Consider the following 18,494-nt stretch of genomic DNA (forward strand, 5'->3'; position numbering starts at 1 on the left):
ACCTCAGCTCTTCAAAGGCAGGGATGCCTTAGGCATCTAAGGCAGATCTGTTAACAGAATAGTCAGTCCTCAGGTTAGCTGTCGGACACCTTTTAAGTAAGAAGGGCCCACTGATGTGGTGGCAGTGAGAGGTGACAGCAGCCTAGCAGCCTAGCAGCCCTCGCTCGCTCTCGGCGCCTCCTCGGCCTCGGTGCCCACTCTGGCCGCGCTTGAGGAGCCCTTCGGCCGCCGCTGCACTGTGGGAGCCCTTCTCTGTGCTGGCTGAGGCCGGAGTCAGCGCCCTCTGCTTGCAGGGAGGTGTGAAGGGAGAGGCGCCGGCGGGAACCGGGACTGAGGGCGGTGCTTGCCAGCGCAAGTTCCAGGTGAGCGCGGGCTCCGCGGGCCGCGCACTCCCGGGCAGTGAGGGGCTTAGCACCCGGGCCAGCAGCTGTGGAGGGCGCGCCAGGTCCCCCAGCAGTGTGGGCCCGCCCATGCCTTGCTCGAATTCTCGCTGGACCTCAGCCGCCTCCCCGTGGGGCAGGGATCGGGACCTGCAGCCCGCCATGCTCGAGCGCCCCACCTTCCCGCAGTGGGCTCTCGCGCAGCCCGAGCCTCCCTGACCCGCGTTGCCCCCTGCCCTGGGGCGCTACCCCCTGCCCGGGGCGCTGGGTCCCCTCCACCGCCTAAGGGCTGAGGAGTGCAGACCTGCGCCCTGGGGGACTGGCGGGCAGCTCCACCTGCACCTGGGGCGGGATCCTAGTGCGCTGGATCCTAGGGCAGGGGATACACTAGGGGAAACCAGCTGAACCCCTGAGTCAGGTGGAGACTCGGAAAACTTTTATGTCTAGCTGGAGGATTGTAAATGCACCAATGATCACTCTGTGTCTAGCTTGGGGTTTGTAAAGGCACCAATCAGTGCTCTGTGTCTAGCTAATCTAGTGGGGACTTGGAGAACTTTTGTGTCTAGCTAGAGGATTATAAATGCACCAATCAGCACTCTGCGTCTAGCTCAGGGATTGTAAACACACCAATCAGCACCCTGTCAAAACGGACCAATCAGCTCTCTGTAAAATGGACCAATCAGCTCTCTGTAAAATGGACCAATCAGCACCGTCAAAACGGACCAATCAGCTCTCTGTAAAACAGACCAATCAGCTCTCTGTAAAATGGGCCAATCAGCAGGATTTGGGTGGGGTCAGATAAGGGAATAAAAGCAGGCTGCCTGAGGCAGCAGTGGCAACCAGGTTAGGTTCTGTTGTGGGCCGTGTATGCCTTGTTTTTTTTTTTAATATTCGCAGTAAAGCTTGCTGCTGCTACTCATTTGAGTCTACAGTGCTTTCATTTGAGTCAGCTGTGACACTGACTGTAGAGGTTTGCTGCTTCACTATTGAGGCCAACGGGAGTAGGAACTCACTGAGAGGAATGAACAACTGTGGACGCGCCACCTTGAGAGCTGTAACACCGCGAAGGTCTGCAGCTTCACTCCTGAAACCAACAAGATCACGAACGCAGCAGAAGGAAAAACTACGAACCCTTTTGAACATCAGAAATAACAAACTCTGGTCGCACTATCTTTTCAGAATTGTAACAGTCACTGTGAGGGTCCGCAGTTTCATTCTTGATGTCAGTGAAACCAATGAACCCAGCAATTCCGGACACGGCACCAGGTCCAGATTGGCAAGAAAGGACCCTGGGCTTGCTCAACCGAGAGAGACAGGAGAACTGGGAGGGCAGCCTTAAGGAAGGGTGTGACCCAGAGGCTGGGCCAGGGGGTGGAACCATGAAGGAAGAGCGTGACGCCTGGCTCCTTCCACCTCTGTTCATCACCACTCTTTTTGCTGTGATTCCAACAACATTTCCTATATGTGAAAACATTTTGAGGGAAGACTCACGAGAATCGTTTCACAAACTTATAAGCAAGAGTTCAGAAAAGTGCCAACGTAGAAAGTAAGTAGATAAAAGTCAATTGTTTTCCTTACACTGCAGTAACAATGTTGAATATGTTACGGAAAATATTTTGTTTACAACAACAAATAGACTAAGCCAACAGAAGCCATAAAATCGTAGATAAAAAAACTGGTATTTACCGGAGGGTCACAAAAGATTTCAGTAAAAGGAAAGATAGTATTTTTGCAGGGAAAAGAGTACTGCAAGTATGTCAATGCTTTTGACAATGATTTTATATTTGTTACTTGGAATGAGGTAGGTTGTGAGCAGGTATGTGTTTGGGGAAGGTAAGTTAATAAGCGTGGAGTTAAATGAGTGGAATGGGGCACGGTGTAGATAGTGCGTGGGTTTACACGGGGTGTAGGTGGGTAGTGGGGTCGGGTAGGTAGTTGAGTGAGTCAGGGCCGAGGGTAGCGAGTTGTGTGGGCTAGGGGTGGATACTGAGTAGGGGACGGCAGCGTGTGGCTTAGAATTGTTGCTTGAAAAATATTTTGCTTTGTTGAGAAGACTGTTTTGAATCTAGTTGTGTTACACTATAGTAGCAGTAGAAATTTTAATTGCTTTAAATAGATTTTATGTATTTATGTATGTATTTTATGTATGTATGTAAGAGGGTCTTACTCGGTGGCTTAGGCTCAGTGCAGTGGTGCCATCAAGGCTCACTGCGGACTCAAAATCCTGGGTTCAAGCAATTTTCCCACCTCAGCCTCCTGAGTAGCCAGGACTACAGTATCATCATGCTCAGCTAATTTTGTATTTTTGTAGAGACGGGATATTGTTGCTTGTAGATGTTGCCCAGGCTGGTTTGGAACTCCTGACCTCAAGCAATTTTCGTGCCTCGGCTTCCCACGTAATAACTACGTGGGTTTAGATGGTGTGTGCTGTTGGTTTTTCTAGGTGACATGTGAGAGTTTAATTATTTTGCCTCATTTTTCTTTGGCCATACAGATCTAGCCAAGCCTAGAATGCTCAGTTTGGCAGAGGACAATTGGTCCCTCTTCTTTCCTTTTTCTTTTTTTTGTTAATAGGATTTTAAAAAAATGTATAATTGACACATTATTATTGTACAAGTGTATGGGGTACAGTGTGATGTTTCAATGCACACAATGATCAAATTGGAATAATTACCACATCCATTACTTGAGACGTTTATTCTTTCTTTGTGGTGACAACATTGAGTATCTTCTGGTTATCTTGAAATATACACTACATTATTTTCTATGGTCACCCTACTGTGTAACAGAAATTATTCCTCCTAACTGTGACTTTGCCCGGATGACCAACTTCTCTGGTTCCCTGCCTCCTCCCTGCTCTCCCCAGCGCCTGGTCACTATTTTACTCTATACCTCCATGAAATCAACTTTTTAAGGTTCCAGATATGAGTGAGATCCTGCGGTGTTTGTCCTTCATGCCTGTCTTATTTCACTTGACGAGAGTCCTCTGGGTTCACACACTGCCCCTCTTTGGGGTGAGCTTGCAGTGTTGTGGATCAGCTGCGGGGTATCAGCCTCCGGGCGCTGTGGTCCCGGTCCTCTTGTGCTCCGCTGCCCCCTGCTGCCCATCCAGGGTATGCGCAGCGAATGGGGAAATCCTATGCCGCCTGTGAACCTTCCCATTATGTCTCGTTTCTTGTCTAAAATATGAGACTTACGTTTTCATTGCTTCTGTTCACTTCAGAAGAATGAGAACAGAAAGCACTCGCCACCCTTTAACCTAAATCAAAGTATAAGCCAACATTTCTAACAAGAGTACGGATTCTTTCTTACCTTTGGAGTCCACGGACCCTTAAAAGGTATGTGGGTCGTGGCCGGGCGCGGTGGCTCACAGCTGTGATCCCAGCACTTTGGGAGGCCGAGGCGGGTGGATCACGAGGTCAGGAGATTGAGACCATTCTAGCTAACACGGTGAAACCCCGTCTTCACTAAAAATACAAAAAATTAGCTGGGTGTGGTGGTGGCGCTGTGGCGGGTGCCTTGTAGTCCCAGCTACTCGGCAGGCTGAGGCAGGAGAATCGCTTGAACCTGGGAGGAGGAGGTTGCAGTGAGCCAAGATGGCGTCACTGTACTCCAGCCTGGGCAACAGAGTGAGACTCCTTCTCATAAATAAATAAAAGAAATAAATATGCGGGTGGGCCTCCTGGAGGTGACCAAGCCCTCGTGACAGTTAGCAGGAATGCGTATTTATTTAAGGTTGCACCTTTGGCTTTCACCAGATTCTGTATAGGGTTCATATTCCCAGAAGTTTAATATACATTGCTCTGGAGCAGTGACATTGAAACTTTTTGGACTGTGCACCCCCAATATGTATATTTACTCATAACTTGTATACGAGTACTAAGTGATGAGCTGAAGGTGAAATAAGGATGTCTTTCAACATCCTTATTCACGTCTTTCAATGTCTTTTAGTGTCTTTTAGTGTCTAATGCTGATGGGTTCATAATAGCATTAGCCGATATCGCAAGTCACACAGGCAGAGGTTTGCCACCAATGGTGGAAATATAACCATACTCCTCCTTGACAGTTACCGTTCAACTTCTTTCCTTCCCTGATAAATATTCTCATTGCTTCTATCTTGACATGTGGTTGATGAAGAACTAGTATTAGAAGTAGTCTACTCGGGAGGCTGAGGTAGGAGAATGGCATGAACCTGGGAGGCGGAGCTTGCAGTGAGCTGAGATCGTGCAACTGCACTCCAGCCTGGGCGACAGAGCGAGACTCCGTCTCAAAGAAAAAAAAAATTAGTAGTATTAGGACCCTTCTCCTAATACTAGTTATTTTTTTTGAGGTTCACCTGGGCTGGCATTATTAGTACCATATTGAATCTATAGTGAATACACAAAAATCTTTTTAAAGCCACTTTTCTATCTCGTGAAGTTATTTTGTTTAAAATGAATCAGCAATCCAATCAACAATTGGCTCTGATAGAAGCCCTTTCTCTATAGTGGCTGGATAATATTTTTAAAATATTGTTTGAAAGTCTGATTTCTTTTTCTACCTCCCTATTAGTCTTGAATATTACTACCGTTTACAAAACAGCTAGGTCGGTCTGGGATTCATTGCTTCTAGGAAGGAATGTTTTGATATTATTGTGTAAACATCTATATTAAAAAAAACCGTGAGAATTAATTCAGTATTATGACTAATAATAAAGTTCACTAAGCTGGCAGAATACCAACATGTATGTACATGTACAAGTACATATGTGTACAGCACCATTCCTCTATGTCGGCAAAACCAGCTGGGAAATCGAGTTCATTCAACATGTATGTATTGAGTGTGGATTTTCCTCTAGGCCCCTTTAGCCTTGAGACTATGGCCTTGAACAAAGCAGATGAACCCCTGTTTTCACTGGCATTTATATTCCAGTAAAGATTGACAGAGAATTAACAAATAAGTAAAATATGCTAAGTGAGATGTGTTATGGCCCCTGGAAGATGCAGAAGTGAGGAAGAAGGAAGAAGATTATGGGCGTGGGGCTGCAACTTTAAGGGATCATGGAAGGCCTCATGGAGAAGATGTAAATTGGTAAAAACCCGGAGGTGGGGAAGGAGAGAGCCACACAGGTTTCTGGGGGGACAGCACGCCAGGCAGAGGGTAAAGCAAGTGTAAAAGCTTTGAGATAGAAAGCTTCCCATTCTGGAAGGAGCAGGAGGTCAGTGGGGCTGGTCAGAGTGTGTGCATGGGAGATGTGTTGTAGGAAATGGGTCAGAGAAATAGGTGGAAGCCAGGTCTCACAGGATTTCAGAGACTGTTGGTGAGACACACGGAGGCTTCAAAGAGGAGTGGCATCATCTGGCTTTTTTTTTTTTTTTTTCTTCCACGATGATAGCACACTGCAGCCTCTAACTCCTGGGCTCAAGTCATCCTCCTGCCTCAGCCTCCTGAGTAGGCGAGACAACAGTGTACCACCAATGCCCAGCTGATCTGGCTAAAATTTTAACAGGACATATCTGCCTGCAGAGCAGAGACTAGGCAAAAGATGGAAGAGCAGAAGTGACTTTGGAAGAGCTGATATTTTTTAATAATAAAATGATGTCATTCTTGGGCACCGTGTCCCTCAGAATCCTGAGGCTTATGGGCAGTCAGGGGAACTAGCATATCCTCAGCTTTGTGCCTCACTTGTCAAATCTTTGCCTGCTCCTGCAATCTCACAAAGTCTTGCATCCTCTGAACCTTGTTAGTGCCCATTCCTCTGTTGTCTTTATGTCTTCTTCCCTAGGACTTGTCCTTAAGGCATCTTGCTTATGTATCTGCCTCCAACTTGGAGATCCTTTTGCCCTGATGCTTGTGGAACCACATTCCATTTGAGAAGAGGGCTTTTCTTTGTATTTGCCTAACCATGAATTCTATTTGGCTGTATATGGACACAGCTGTCTTTCTCCTCAATGTGAGTTTAGGTTCAGAGGACTAAGATGTGATGTCCAGTCAAAAACTGGGTTATGTAGTGGTGTACCTAGTTATAGATCAGAAGGTATCTTTGAATACAGGTTTTATGCTCCTAAATTTCTTTACCCTAAAAGGAGGCAGGGCCCTTGTGAGTGGATTAATGCCATTATTCCTGGAGTGGGTTCCTGATAAAGGGATGAGGTTTGGCCCTCTTCTTTCTCTTTCTCATCCTCACACCTCTGCCACCGGGTGATGCAGCACATGCTCTTGTCAGATGCCAGCACATGCTCTTGGACTTCCCAGACTCCACAAACATGAGTTTCTGTTCATTCTAAATTAACCAGTCTGTAGTTTTATTCTATAGCGGTCTAAAACAAAGACACCCCTACATATAGAAATACTTTTTGTATCAGGACTGATGTCATTTGAATAAACACACAGGCTACACACTGCACAGCTCTGGAGGGCATCGTTTATACAGGCTGGAATGAGGGTTGATATCTCTGGGATTAAACCCAAGGTGACCTAGATTATCTAAAAATTTGAAGCAAAATCTTTATAAATAAGTTACCTTTACTCTCCATGATGCATTGACATTATCCTATTTTATCCTGTCCAATCCTGTCCTATCTTAACTGTCAGTCCATTTTGCATTGCTGTAAAGGAATATATGAAACTGGCTAATTTATGAAGAAAAGAGGTTTATTTGGCTCTGCAGACTGTACAAGAAGCATGGTGCCAGCATCTACTTGGGTTTTGGGGAGGCCTCAGGAAGCTTTTTCTCATGGCAGAAGGTTAAACAGGAACAAGTGTGTCATATGGTGAGAGAGGAAGCAAGAGAAAGGAGGTGGTGCTGGGCTTCTACAGAAACCAGCTCCCATGTGAACTAATAGAGTGAGAACTCACTCATGACCGTGGGGAGGGCACCAAGCCACTCATGAGGAAGCCGTCCCCATGACACAAACACCTTCCACCAGGCTTCACTTCCAACATCGGGGATCAGATCACATTTCAACATGAGATTTGGAGGGGACAAATATCCAAACCGTATCACTAACCTATGCTATCCTATTCCATCTCCTTCCATTTAAAAATGATGGTCAAGCCAGGCACGGTGGGTCATGCCTGTAATCCCAGTACTTTGGGAGGCTAAGGCGGGCAGATCACTTGAGGTCAGCAGTTTGAGACCAGCCTGGCCAACATGGCAAAAACCCATCCTACTAAAAATACAAAAACTAGCCTGGTATGGGGTCGTGTGCCTGTAGTCCCAGCTACTCAGGAGGCTGAGGCACGAGAATTGCTTGAAGCTGGGAGACAGAGGTTGCAGTGAGCTGAGATTGCACCACTGCACTCCAGCCTGGTTGACAGAGAGACTCTGTCTTTAAAAAAAAAAAAAAAAAAAAAAAAGATAGTCAAGACCCACTGCATAGGGTCCAATCAGGGAAGCAGAGCCACCGTGAGTATTATAGAATATGAGATTGCTTATAGGGCTTGTTACTTTTACACAGTTACACAATTACAATTGTGGTGCCTGGGAAGCTTTGCTTAACTGGAGAAGTAAAGGTCTGAAAGAGGGCAGTGATTCAGAACTACACAGGGGAGAAGTGGACAAGTCTGAGGAAAGCTGTCGCCTCTTCAGCTATTGAGGTCCTGAGTGGTGGTTGTGGGCCCGCAGAGCAGGCAGCTGGGAACAAACACTGGACATAAGGTGGAGAAGGAGAAAGACTGGAACTCACGGAGATAAGCGAGAGAACACCCTGGAGCCTGGTCTGTCTCTCATGGAAGCTAACTTTGAAGATGTGTTTGAACAGCAGAAAACTCATCTTGGAACTATATACATGTCTGGCCTGGGAGCACCGAAAGAGATTATCTGGCAGGTGCTGGGGGAGCTGCAGGCCAGGCTGCTACCCCGTGCAATCCCGCGTTAACAGGCTGAGCCGACACATCAGTGACAATGCGCATAATCCGCTGCTGTGTTGGGGCCGTATGTTGAGCTTCTGACCATCATGGCAGCGGCTTCATGTCAATTTCCACATCTTGCACAGATTTCTCTTACAGCCAGCTCCAATCTGGTGTCATACATGGAAGGGAAATTTGGAAAATAGGGGTCTAGTTTAGATAAGATTACAGTAGAAAATCAGCCCCTCCAATAATGAGGTGGCTTCAGTGATGTGCTGGAGCCAGCTTGAACCAGCTCGTGGGAGCCAGTTGTTAAATTTTCAGGAATTTTGCTAGCCTGTAGTTAAGCACAACCATTATTAAGGTTCAGTTATCTGAACTTACAATTACGCTAAAAGCAAGGACAATACAATACTCCAAACTCACACTAATACTTTCAGTTTTATCTATTGTATCTTAATGATGGGTAGCAAAGTCTTGGCTCAATTCTTCCAGGTTCCAGCTGCTACGTTTTCTGTTGGCTTACTGGGGTCTCACCCATACATTTGAAGTTTACTAGTCAGCCAGACATTTGGAGGATAATTACATGTAGATTCTGGGGTATGCTTTCTCCCAGGATTTTCCTTATACTTTTCTAGCTGTTCTACCAGACTCTAAACTCTGTCTTCTAGCACTTCTTGCCAGAACAGCTACAATTTTCTGACCCTCAAAAGCTGTGCCCACGTATTGGGTGGTATCCATAGGCAAAAAGCCACAGACTCATACATGTTCCCTTCTAGGTTCCATCTTTCAAGGCTGGACATCCCTCCAGTTTCTGCTTGCATTAGCCTGGGCTCCAGGTGCCTTCCATAGTCATTTTGTTTGGTTTTAACTGTATTTTATTTCTGAAGGAGACTTAGTCTGATCAAGCTACTTTGCCATTACCAGAAGCTGGATTATTTCTGGTTATTCTGGGAATTCTAGTTATTTTTAAATTGAGATCAGACTTTATGCCTGAAAACACCTGGACAATAGAATTGCTGAGAAGTCTCCTATTAATTTTTTTAAAATGGTAGGGCAGGTGTCTTTTACTTCTGGTAGGCTTTTAGATTTTCCTCTCATCCCTAATGTTTTGCAGTTTCACCACTGTGTGTCCAGGTGTGATTTTATTTTAATTTTGTTTCTAAGAATTAATATATGGAATTGACTTAATTTTTCTAAATTAATTATGAACATGCAGTTTTAAGAAATAACACACAGACAACCTATATACCCCTCACCCAGTTTCCCCCCACGGTAACATCTTGTGTAACTATGTAGTATGATTTCACAACCAGGAGGCTGACATTGATAGGATCCATTGACCTTACTCAGATTTCACCAGTTTTACATGCACTTATTTGTGTCTGTGTGTATTTTTTGTTCTATGCAATTTTGTCACCTGTAGATTCCTGTGATGTCGCCACAGTCAGGATACAGAACAGTTTCATCCTAAGAATTTCTTTTGCTACCCTTTTATAGCACTGCTTTCTAGTGACTACCTACCACTAATCTGTTTGCTATTTTTTTTTTACAATTTTAAAAATTGATGCATAATAGATGTACGTAGTTTTGGGGGTGCATGTGATAATTTAATACTTTCATATAATTTGTAAAGATCAAATCAGTGCACTTGGGATATTCATCACCTTAAATATTTGTCATTTCTTTATGCTAGAAACATTGAATTATTCTCTTCTAGTTACCTTGAAATGTACAATAGATTATTATAAACTATAGTTGTCCTACTGATCTACAGAACACTATCTTATTTTTTTGCTTTCTATCTTTATAAATTTATTTCAAAAACATTAAAGAACATTAAAAAGTTATGCATTATGTAGCCTTTGCAAAATATTTAACAATATTTAATAAAAATAAAATATTTAAAATATTTAAATAAGTCTCAGTGGGACGGTTGATCTGAAGTAACTTAATTTGCCATGTCTGGGACTCGTCTTCAGAATTTGATTTAGTTTTCTGTGATCTAATATTAGAAACATGGCTTTTAATAATTTTCCTTTGCATTTCTCTCCTCTCAGTGTCTAAAAGAGACAAGCTTGAGCCCACTCAAACATTTTTCATGTTTGAATTGATTTTAAAAATGTGAGCCTTTTTTTAGTAGTGTTTTCTTCTGGAGGGAAGCATCCTTGGAGAAAAAAAGTGGAAAACATTCAAATAATCTTCACTATTTCTTGTAGATATTGCATATCATCTTCAGTTACCATGCTGGGTTCTCAATGAACCTTGCAAATTTCTGATGCTATCAGGATTTTCCGTTGCTCACTCAAGCTGTTGATTCTTGATTTAAAAATTCCTCTACTCATTGAGAATCTAAAGTGTATTCCTTGTTCAGTTTGGTTGTCTTAACTTGTAAACCTATATCTTTTATCATGATGCTGCTTTTGCTTTGTTCATTGTTCTCTAAGTAGCTATATCTGCAGAGTGGGGCTTTCACAACAGCTTCTGAGGTTGGCCCTCTGGCTTACTATATAGACTTCTGCTTGCCTGATGTTTTCTCACTGTTTTTTTATGTACATGTTAGAGGGATGAAGCTGCCTCTGGGAGCAAGTGGCTAACCTGCTGGGATTGCTTGCCTTTGGCATCCTGTGAGGTCAACCATGGAGTCACGACTTTCCAAGATTATAATGGAGCAATTGCTCATTTCCTCCATGTCGCCTCATCCTGTGTTACCAGGAAGCCCACAGACTGCCCAGGGACCAGGCTCATGGCTGGAAGTGGCAGCTTGAGGTTGGCCAGACCACACCCTCACTATGATCTCCACAAATACTGCTTTTGGGATGTCTGTTACACATATATTGGAGCCTCTCACTCTGTCCTCCATAAATCCTACCTGCTCTTCCATACATTCTTTTCTCTTTGTCTGTATATGATGCATTCTGGGTGAATCTCTTGGTACCTCTATTAGTCCATTTCACACTGCTGATAAAGACATAGCCAAAACTGGGCACTTTACAAAAGAAAGAGGTTTAATGGACTCACAGTTCCACATGGCTGGGGAGGCCTCACAGTCATGGCAGAAGGTGAAAGGCACGTTTCATAGGACAGCAGACAAGAGAAGAAAGCTTGTGTAGGGAAACACCCCTTTTGAAAACCGTCAGCTCTTGTAAGACTTATTCACTATCACAAGAAGAGCATGGGAAAGACCTGCTCCCATGATTCAATTATCTCACACAGGGTCCCTCCCACAACACGTGGGAATTATGGGAGCTACAATTCAAGATGAGATTTGGGTGGGGACACAGCCAAACCATATCAGTACCATATTCCAATTAAATAATTTTTCCCTATTGTGTCCAGTTTACAGTTTATCCCATTAACTGGGTTTACTTATTTCATTGATAATGTTTTTATTTTCCAAATTTATAATTTTTTTTATACTTATCTAACATTTTATAAATTTATTTTATACTTTTATTAATGGAAGCCGTGTTTTTATCATCTTAGATATCATAATTATACTTATTGAACACAATGCTTAATCATTAATTTCAGCTGGTGTGAACTCACAGTCCTATTTTTAAAATGTTATTGACTGTTTTTCTTAGAGAATAGCTCCTTTGAGTTGGATATTTTCTTGCTTTTGTTCAGTTCTATTCTTTATTTGCTTTTCCCTGAGTCTCTTCTTATCTGCTAATTTTCTAGTTTTGCTCTTGCTTTCAGCCAGCCCCTAAAGCCTCCTGGCCTTAAGTAAATACCATGATGGATTTCAAGGACTTCTGTTCCATTATGATACTGGGAATATTATTTAAAATAACTAGAGGTAGCTAGGTTTAGTTTCTCATCTGGAGTTCACATTTTTGCCAACCACAGAGAGAAGGTGGCCATAGAGTAAGTGGTCAGCTTAATTCTTAGTCAGCAACCATGAGCTGGCTCCAAGATACCTTCTTGCTAAAGAACTTCTAGTGCTTGTTCCCCTGCAGTAGCCAGGTTACTATTCACCTATCTCTTGTGACCCTGAAGGCTAGGAGGCCCACAGCCTCTGCTCCTGTTATGACCTGGTATTTGTCTTTTGATTTGGTTCACAGAACTGTTTTCTTGGTTTTCAGTCCAGCTATAGTATTTGGGTTAACTCTTTCTGTATTTTACCATATTGCTGGGGTTTGGCACAGAGAGTATGGTCTTAGCAAGGATACCTAATCTCTCTAGATAATCTGAAAAACTGGGATGATAGTAATGTTCTTTACTTTGTAGGGTTGTGTTAAGAATCAAATCAGTTAGTGCATATAAAACGCTTGGCACATAGTTATTTTTACCATAGTATAAATAATACCTAGCACAAAGTACATGGTTGATAAATATTTATAGGGTAGAGTGGATTCGTTTAATACCAACAAATGCATGAGGCTCTCCTGGTTACATCTGATAATGATTGTATTAGTCAAGGTAAGCTGGGTTATGCTGCAGCCACTAACAACTTCTGAATCTTAGTAGTTTATAACAACAAAGGTCTGTTTCCGACTCTCACTGCCTGCCCATCACAGAAAAGTTGGGCTTTGCTCTGCTCTATTTTTATCCATACTCTGGGTCCCAGGTCTTTGGAGGAGTCGCTTGCTGTGGAACACTTAGACACTATGGTAGTAGGAAAAGAGAATGGCCCTTAGCACTTCCTCGGCAAAGTGGCAATTGATGATACTGCTCACATTCTTACCAGAACAAGTAATGTGATCATTTGTTCGGTGGGGCCAGAGATGCAATTCTACCATGTGCCCACAAGGAGAGAACTGAATATTTGTAAGCATCGTGATGATTTTTGCAATGATCACCATGAATAAACATTGACTGGATGCTTACTTGAAGTAAGGTATTGTACTAGTCTACAAAGAGGTGGAAGTAACTTTTAACAACAGGACTCTTTTGATAATAGCACCTTTATCATTACTCAAGAATACAATTATTTTTAGTAGTTGGTGACAAGTATAAATTCCTGGCTATGAGAAAAGAGACATGATCGCGGTCTTGGCAAAAATACCATTCCAGTGCAATAACACATTTGTTATAAAGTCTTGGAACTATATGATCTGTTGAAATATTTATGGTTGAATTTAACTCTTTGAAATAAAAACACATCTCATACAGTGACAGATACAAGTTATGGCCATAAACTAGAGTCTTAGAGAAAACAATGCATCTTATGGTAAATGATTAGATGCATGCAGTAATTGCTGTAAGCATACCTACTCCAAATTTTCCCGTGTACCACCTGCAATCCTTGCTACAAAATGAAATCATTACCAGCTCAGTAAAAGAATGATTAATATTTTTGTGAAGTGGGTTTCTCGTATCCTTGGCCTTTCTGCTATGTTGCTATAGCCTCACTTTGAGCTGAGGAAAGAGAACTGTTGGTGTATTGGGTTAAATGCTTTTATTTTAAAATCTAATTTTCTCTTCAAAGATACCTCCTAGACACATCATGTGCATGCTTTAAGGCTGAAGGTACCTGTGAAGTTTCCTCATTTTTGTAACTAAAGGTTTTTAAGTCTAGTAAATTAAACTTCAAGAAATAAAATGAGAACTCAGTTAATAAGCTGACAGTCTGCCCATTGAAATTGCTGGAGGCTTTTTAGGTTCTAATGTACTAATTTCATTTCCTTACTAGTGTTTGCAATTTGGCTGGGCTTAGAAGCAGATTTGGTTTAAATTGAAGGTGAGAAAGGAAAGAGATGATGTTCTAACATAAAATAAGAGCATTTACTTGTCATTTCACCTTTACAGATTTATTGTTTTGGATTTTAAATTTACCTTTTGGTCTTTGAATTCAAAGTAAATATCCTGCAGAATATGATTTAATAACAATATATGATCCACTGTCTTTAAGGGAGTAATTGGCAGCCAAAAGAGGGAGGACACTGTGGGAATAAGACAAAGACCAGGCTTCTGGATGTATATATAGTGTGTGTATGTATGTATGCATATAACATGAATGTGTATAATTAAGTTTGCATGTGTATAATTAAGTTTGAATGTATGCAGTGGGTGTGCAAGAATGCATGTAAGTTTGTATGTATGTAATGCATGTGTGTATGTATGAACATACACGTGTGTAATTGTATGCAATGTAAATGTTATGTGTTCATATATAATGTAAGTGCAACATATGTATATATACATGTGATGTGTATATGTACATATGCATGTAGTTTTGTTTGTATATATATACAGAAATACATCTATCATTGGATCCCATTGAAGCTCTGCTTTTGCAGGATGTGACATATTTAGTTTTCAGCATCAGATGTCTCTAATTTAATTTTCATTTTAAAGTTGCTTTTGATGTTCTAATTCTTTTGTATTTCTACATACATTTTATAAGCAATTCGTCAATTTGTACGTAATAGCTTGTTGGGATGGAGTGGAGTTGCATTACAGCTATAGGTTTAATGAAGCCATTAAATGAACCAAAAGTTGACTTTGTTGGAAAGTTTTTAACTATAAATTCAGTTTCTTTTTTTTTTAATTATTAGTATTTTTTGAGACGGGATCTGTCACTGTCTCCCAGGCTGGAGCGCAGTGGCGCAATCTAGGCTTACTGCCAGCTCCACCTCCCAGGTTCACGCCATTCTCCTGCCTCAGCCTCCCAAGTAGCTGGGACTACAGGCGCCCACCACCATGCCTGGCTAATTTTTGTATTTTTAGTAGAGACAGGGTTTCACTGTGTTAGCCAGGGTGGTCTTGATTTCCTGACCTCGTGATCCGCCTGCCTCGGCCTCCCAAGGTGCTGGGATTACAGGTGTGAGCCACCGCACCTGGCCAGTTTCTTTAAAAGATACGTAAGTGTTCAAGTTATTTCTGAGCTAGATTTGATAGTTTTTATCTTTCAAGGAATTTGTCAAATTTATTGACATAGGATTTCGTAATATTCTTTTTATTCTTTTTTAACAGCTTGAGATAGAATTTGTATACCATACAATTCAAGTAAAGCATACAATTTAATGGTTCTTAGTATATTCGCGGACATATACAACCATCACCTCAGTCAATTTTAAAACATTTTCATCACCTCAAAGGGAAACCCCATGACCTTTAGTTATCACCACCCTATACTCCCCATCTTAGCCCTGAGCAACACCAACTCCTTTTTGTCTCCTTACTTGGGACTTCTACATGAATGGAATCATATAGTATGTTATCTTTTACAACCAACTTCTCTCACTTAGCATATCATTTTCAAGATTCATAAGTATTGTAGCCTATATCAGTAGTTTACTTCTTTTTTTTGACCAAATCATATTTCATTGTGTGGAAATACCACATTTTGTTTATCTGTTCGCCTGTTGATGGGCACAGCTTGTTTTCACCTTTTGTCTATTTCAGTAGTATTGTTACAAATATTCATGTACAAGCTTTTGTGTGGACATATGCTATCAATTCTTTCTTTGGATATATGACTGGGAGTGAAATTGCTGAGTCATATGGTGACTTTTTACTTAATCTTTTGATAAACTGCTAGATTGTTTTCCAAAGCAACTTTGCAATTTTACGTTCTCACTAGCAGTGCTGAGGGCTCCAATTTTCCCATAATCTCACTAACATTTGTAATTATCTGACTTCTTTATTGTAGCCATCCTAGTGCTAGTTGAAGTGATACCTTACTGTGGTTTTGACTTGCGTTTCCATGATGACTAAGGATGTTGAACATCTTTTTATATGCTTATTGGCTATTTGTGCATCTTCCTTGAAGAAATGTATATCCAGGTCCTTTGCCCATTTTAAATCTGTTTTTTTCTTTTTATTATAGATTTTTAAAAGTATTTATATGAGTATATCTTAGATTGTTTAATAATATTTTTATTGTTGAGTTGTTCTTTTGAATCCTGTGTATACTCCAGATACAATTCCCTGATCAGATATATGGTTTGGAAATATTTTCTCTCACTTTGTGAATTGTCTTTTTATTTTTTTGATGGTATCCTTTCAGGTAATAAGTTTTCCATTTTGATGAAGTCCAATTTATCTATTTTATATTTTGTTGCCTGTGCTTGTAGAGTCATATCCAAAAAATTATTGCCAAATTCAATGTCATGAAGATTTTTCCCTATTTTCTTTTAAGAGTTTTATAGGTTTGGCTCTTACATTTAGGTCTTTGAGCCATTTTAAGTTACGTTTTGCATATTATATAGAGTAAATCTCCAAATTTGTTCTGCAGGTGGCTATACAAATGACTCAGTGCATTTGTTGAAAAGACTATTGCTTCCCAATTGAATGGCCTTGGCACCCTCATCAAAAATCGGTTAACCATAGGTGTATGGGTTTATTCTAGACTCTCAATTCTATTTCACTGATCTACATGTCTATTATCATGCCAATACTACACTGTCTTGATTACTGTTGCTTTATTCTAAGTTTTGGAATTGAGAAGTATACATTGTTCTATTTTGTTCTTTTGCAAGAGTGTTTTTGCCGTTCTGGGACCCACCCATGAAATTCCACATGAATTTTAACACTGGCTTGTTAATTTCTATAAAGAAGCTCCCTAGGACTCTAATAGATATTGCCTTGAGTCTGTAGATCAATTTGGGAAGTATTGGCATCAGTGTTAGTCCATTTTTTTGTCACTATAAAGGTATATCTGAGACTAGGTAATTTATAAAGATAAAAGTTTTAATTTGCTAATGGTTCTGCAGGATGTACAAGCATGGCAACATCTTGGCTTCTGGTGAGGACCTAAGGAAGCTTACCATCATGGTGAAAGGGGAAGCAGGGGCAGGTAGGTCACATAATGAGAGTAGGAATGAGAGAGAGAGAGGAGAGAGAGAGGTGAGGTGCCACACTCTTTTAAATAACCAGTGCTCCCATGAACTCAGAGTGATAATTCCTTGTGATCACAAGGACCACACCAAACATTCATGAGGGATCCACTCCTGTGACCCAAGCACCTCCCACCAGGCCCCACCTCCAACACTGGAGATTACGTTTAAATATGAGATTTGGAGGGGACAAACATCCAAAGTATATCATTCCACCCTGCCCCTGCCCAATCTCGTGTTCTTCTCACAATGCAAAATATAATCATCCATTCTCAATAGTTCCCCAAAGTCTTAATTCGTTTCAGTTTTAATTTGAAAGTCCTAATTCCCAAGTCTCATCTGGAGATTTTTTTTTTCCCCCCGCACTAAGAGCCTATAAAACCAAAACAAGTTATGTTCTTCCAAGAGACAATGCAGGTACCAGCATTGGGTAAACATTCCTGTTCCAAAAGGGAGAAATTCACCTAAAGAAAGGGGCTATAAGTCCCATGCAAGTTGGAAATCCAGCAGGGCATTTATTAAATCTTAAAGCTACAAAATAATCTCCTTTGACTTCACATCCCACATCCAGAGCACAGTAGTGTCAGAAGTGGGCTCCCAAGGCCTTGGGCAGCCCTGCCCCTGAGGCTTTGCAGGGTCAGCCCCTGTGGTTGCTCTCACCGGCTGGTGTTGAGTGCCTTGGCTTTTCCAGGTGCAAGCTGTTGGTGGATCTTCTATTCTGGGGTTTGGAAGATAGTGGCCCTCTTCTCACAGCTACACTAGGCAGTGCCCCAGTGGATACTCTGTGTGGGGACTCCAACCCCACATTTCCCCTCATCACTGCCTTACTAGAGGCTCTCTGTGGGAGTTTCCCCTATGGCTGGCTTTTGCCTGGGCACCCAGGATTTCCCATACCTCCTCTGAAATCTAGGGGGAAGCTGCCAAGCTTCTTTCATGCTGATATTCTGTGCAACTGTAGGCTTAACACCTTGTGGAAGCCACCAAGGCTTATGACTTGTGCCCTTCAGAACAGAGACACAAGCTGTACTGGAGGCCCTTTGAGCCTCAGCTGTAGCTAGAGCAGCTGGGATTCAGGAAACAGTGTCCTGAGGGTGAGCAGGGCAACAAGGCCCCAGACCTGACCCCTGAGGGTGAGCAGGGCAACAAGGCCCCAGACCTGACCCCTGAAACCATTCTTTCCTCCTAGGCCTCTGGGCGTGTGATGTAATGTGTTGTCTCTAAGATCTCTGAAATGTTTCCACAGCCTTTTCCCCATTGTTTCGGATATTAGCACTTGACTCTCTTTTAGTCATGCAAATCTCCTTAGCAAATGGTTGCTACATAGCCTACTTACATTCCTTTTCTGAAAATGGTTTTACTTTCTGTGCCACATGGCTAGGCTGAACTTTTATGCTCTGCTTCCAACTTTAAGTCATTTCTTTGCTTCTGTATCTGATCATAGGTTGTTAGAAACAGTCCAGCCACATCTTGAATGCTTTGCTCTTTATAAATTTATTCC

At 41.9% G+C, this 18,494-nt stretch overlaps 1 long non-coding RNA gene across 2 annotated transcripts in view; it reads left to right on the plus strand.

The window, feature by feature from the left end:
• The first annotated feature begins 290 nt into the window (after window positions 1-290).
• LOC104005123 (uncharacterized) overlaps window positions 291-18,494 on the plus strand; it is a 222,700-nt gene continuing 204,496 nt past the window's right edge. Inside the window, exon 1 of one of the 2 annotated variants that reach the window (XR_001715987.4) lies at window positions 291-1,926. This is a non-coding gene — a long non-coding RNA (uncharacterized LOC104005123). The remainder of the gene's footprint in view (window positions 1,927-18,494) is intronic. The other variant, XR_008546339.2, reaches the window with a different exon arrangement.

The sequence above is a fragment of the Pan troglodytes genome, chromosome 12, assembly GCF_028858775.2.
Source record: "Pan troglodytes isolate AG18354 chromosome 12, NHGRI_mPanTro3-v2.0_pri, whole genome shotgun sequence".
Taxonomy (NCBI): Eukaryota; Metazoa; Chordata; class Mammalia; order Primates; family Hominidae; genus Pan; species Pan troglodytes.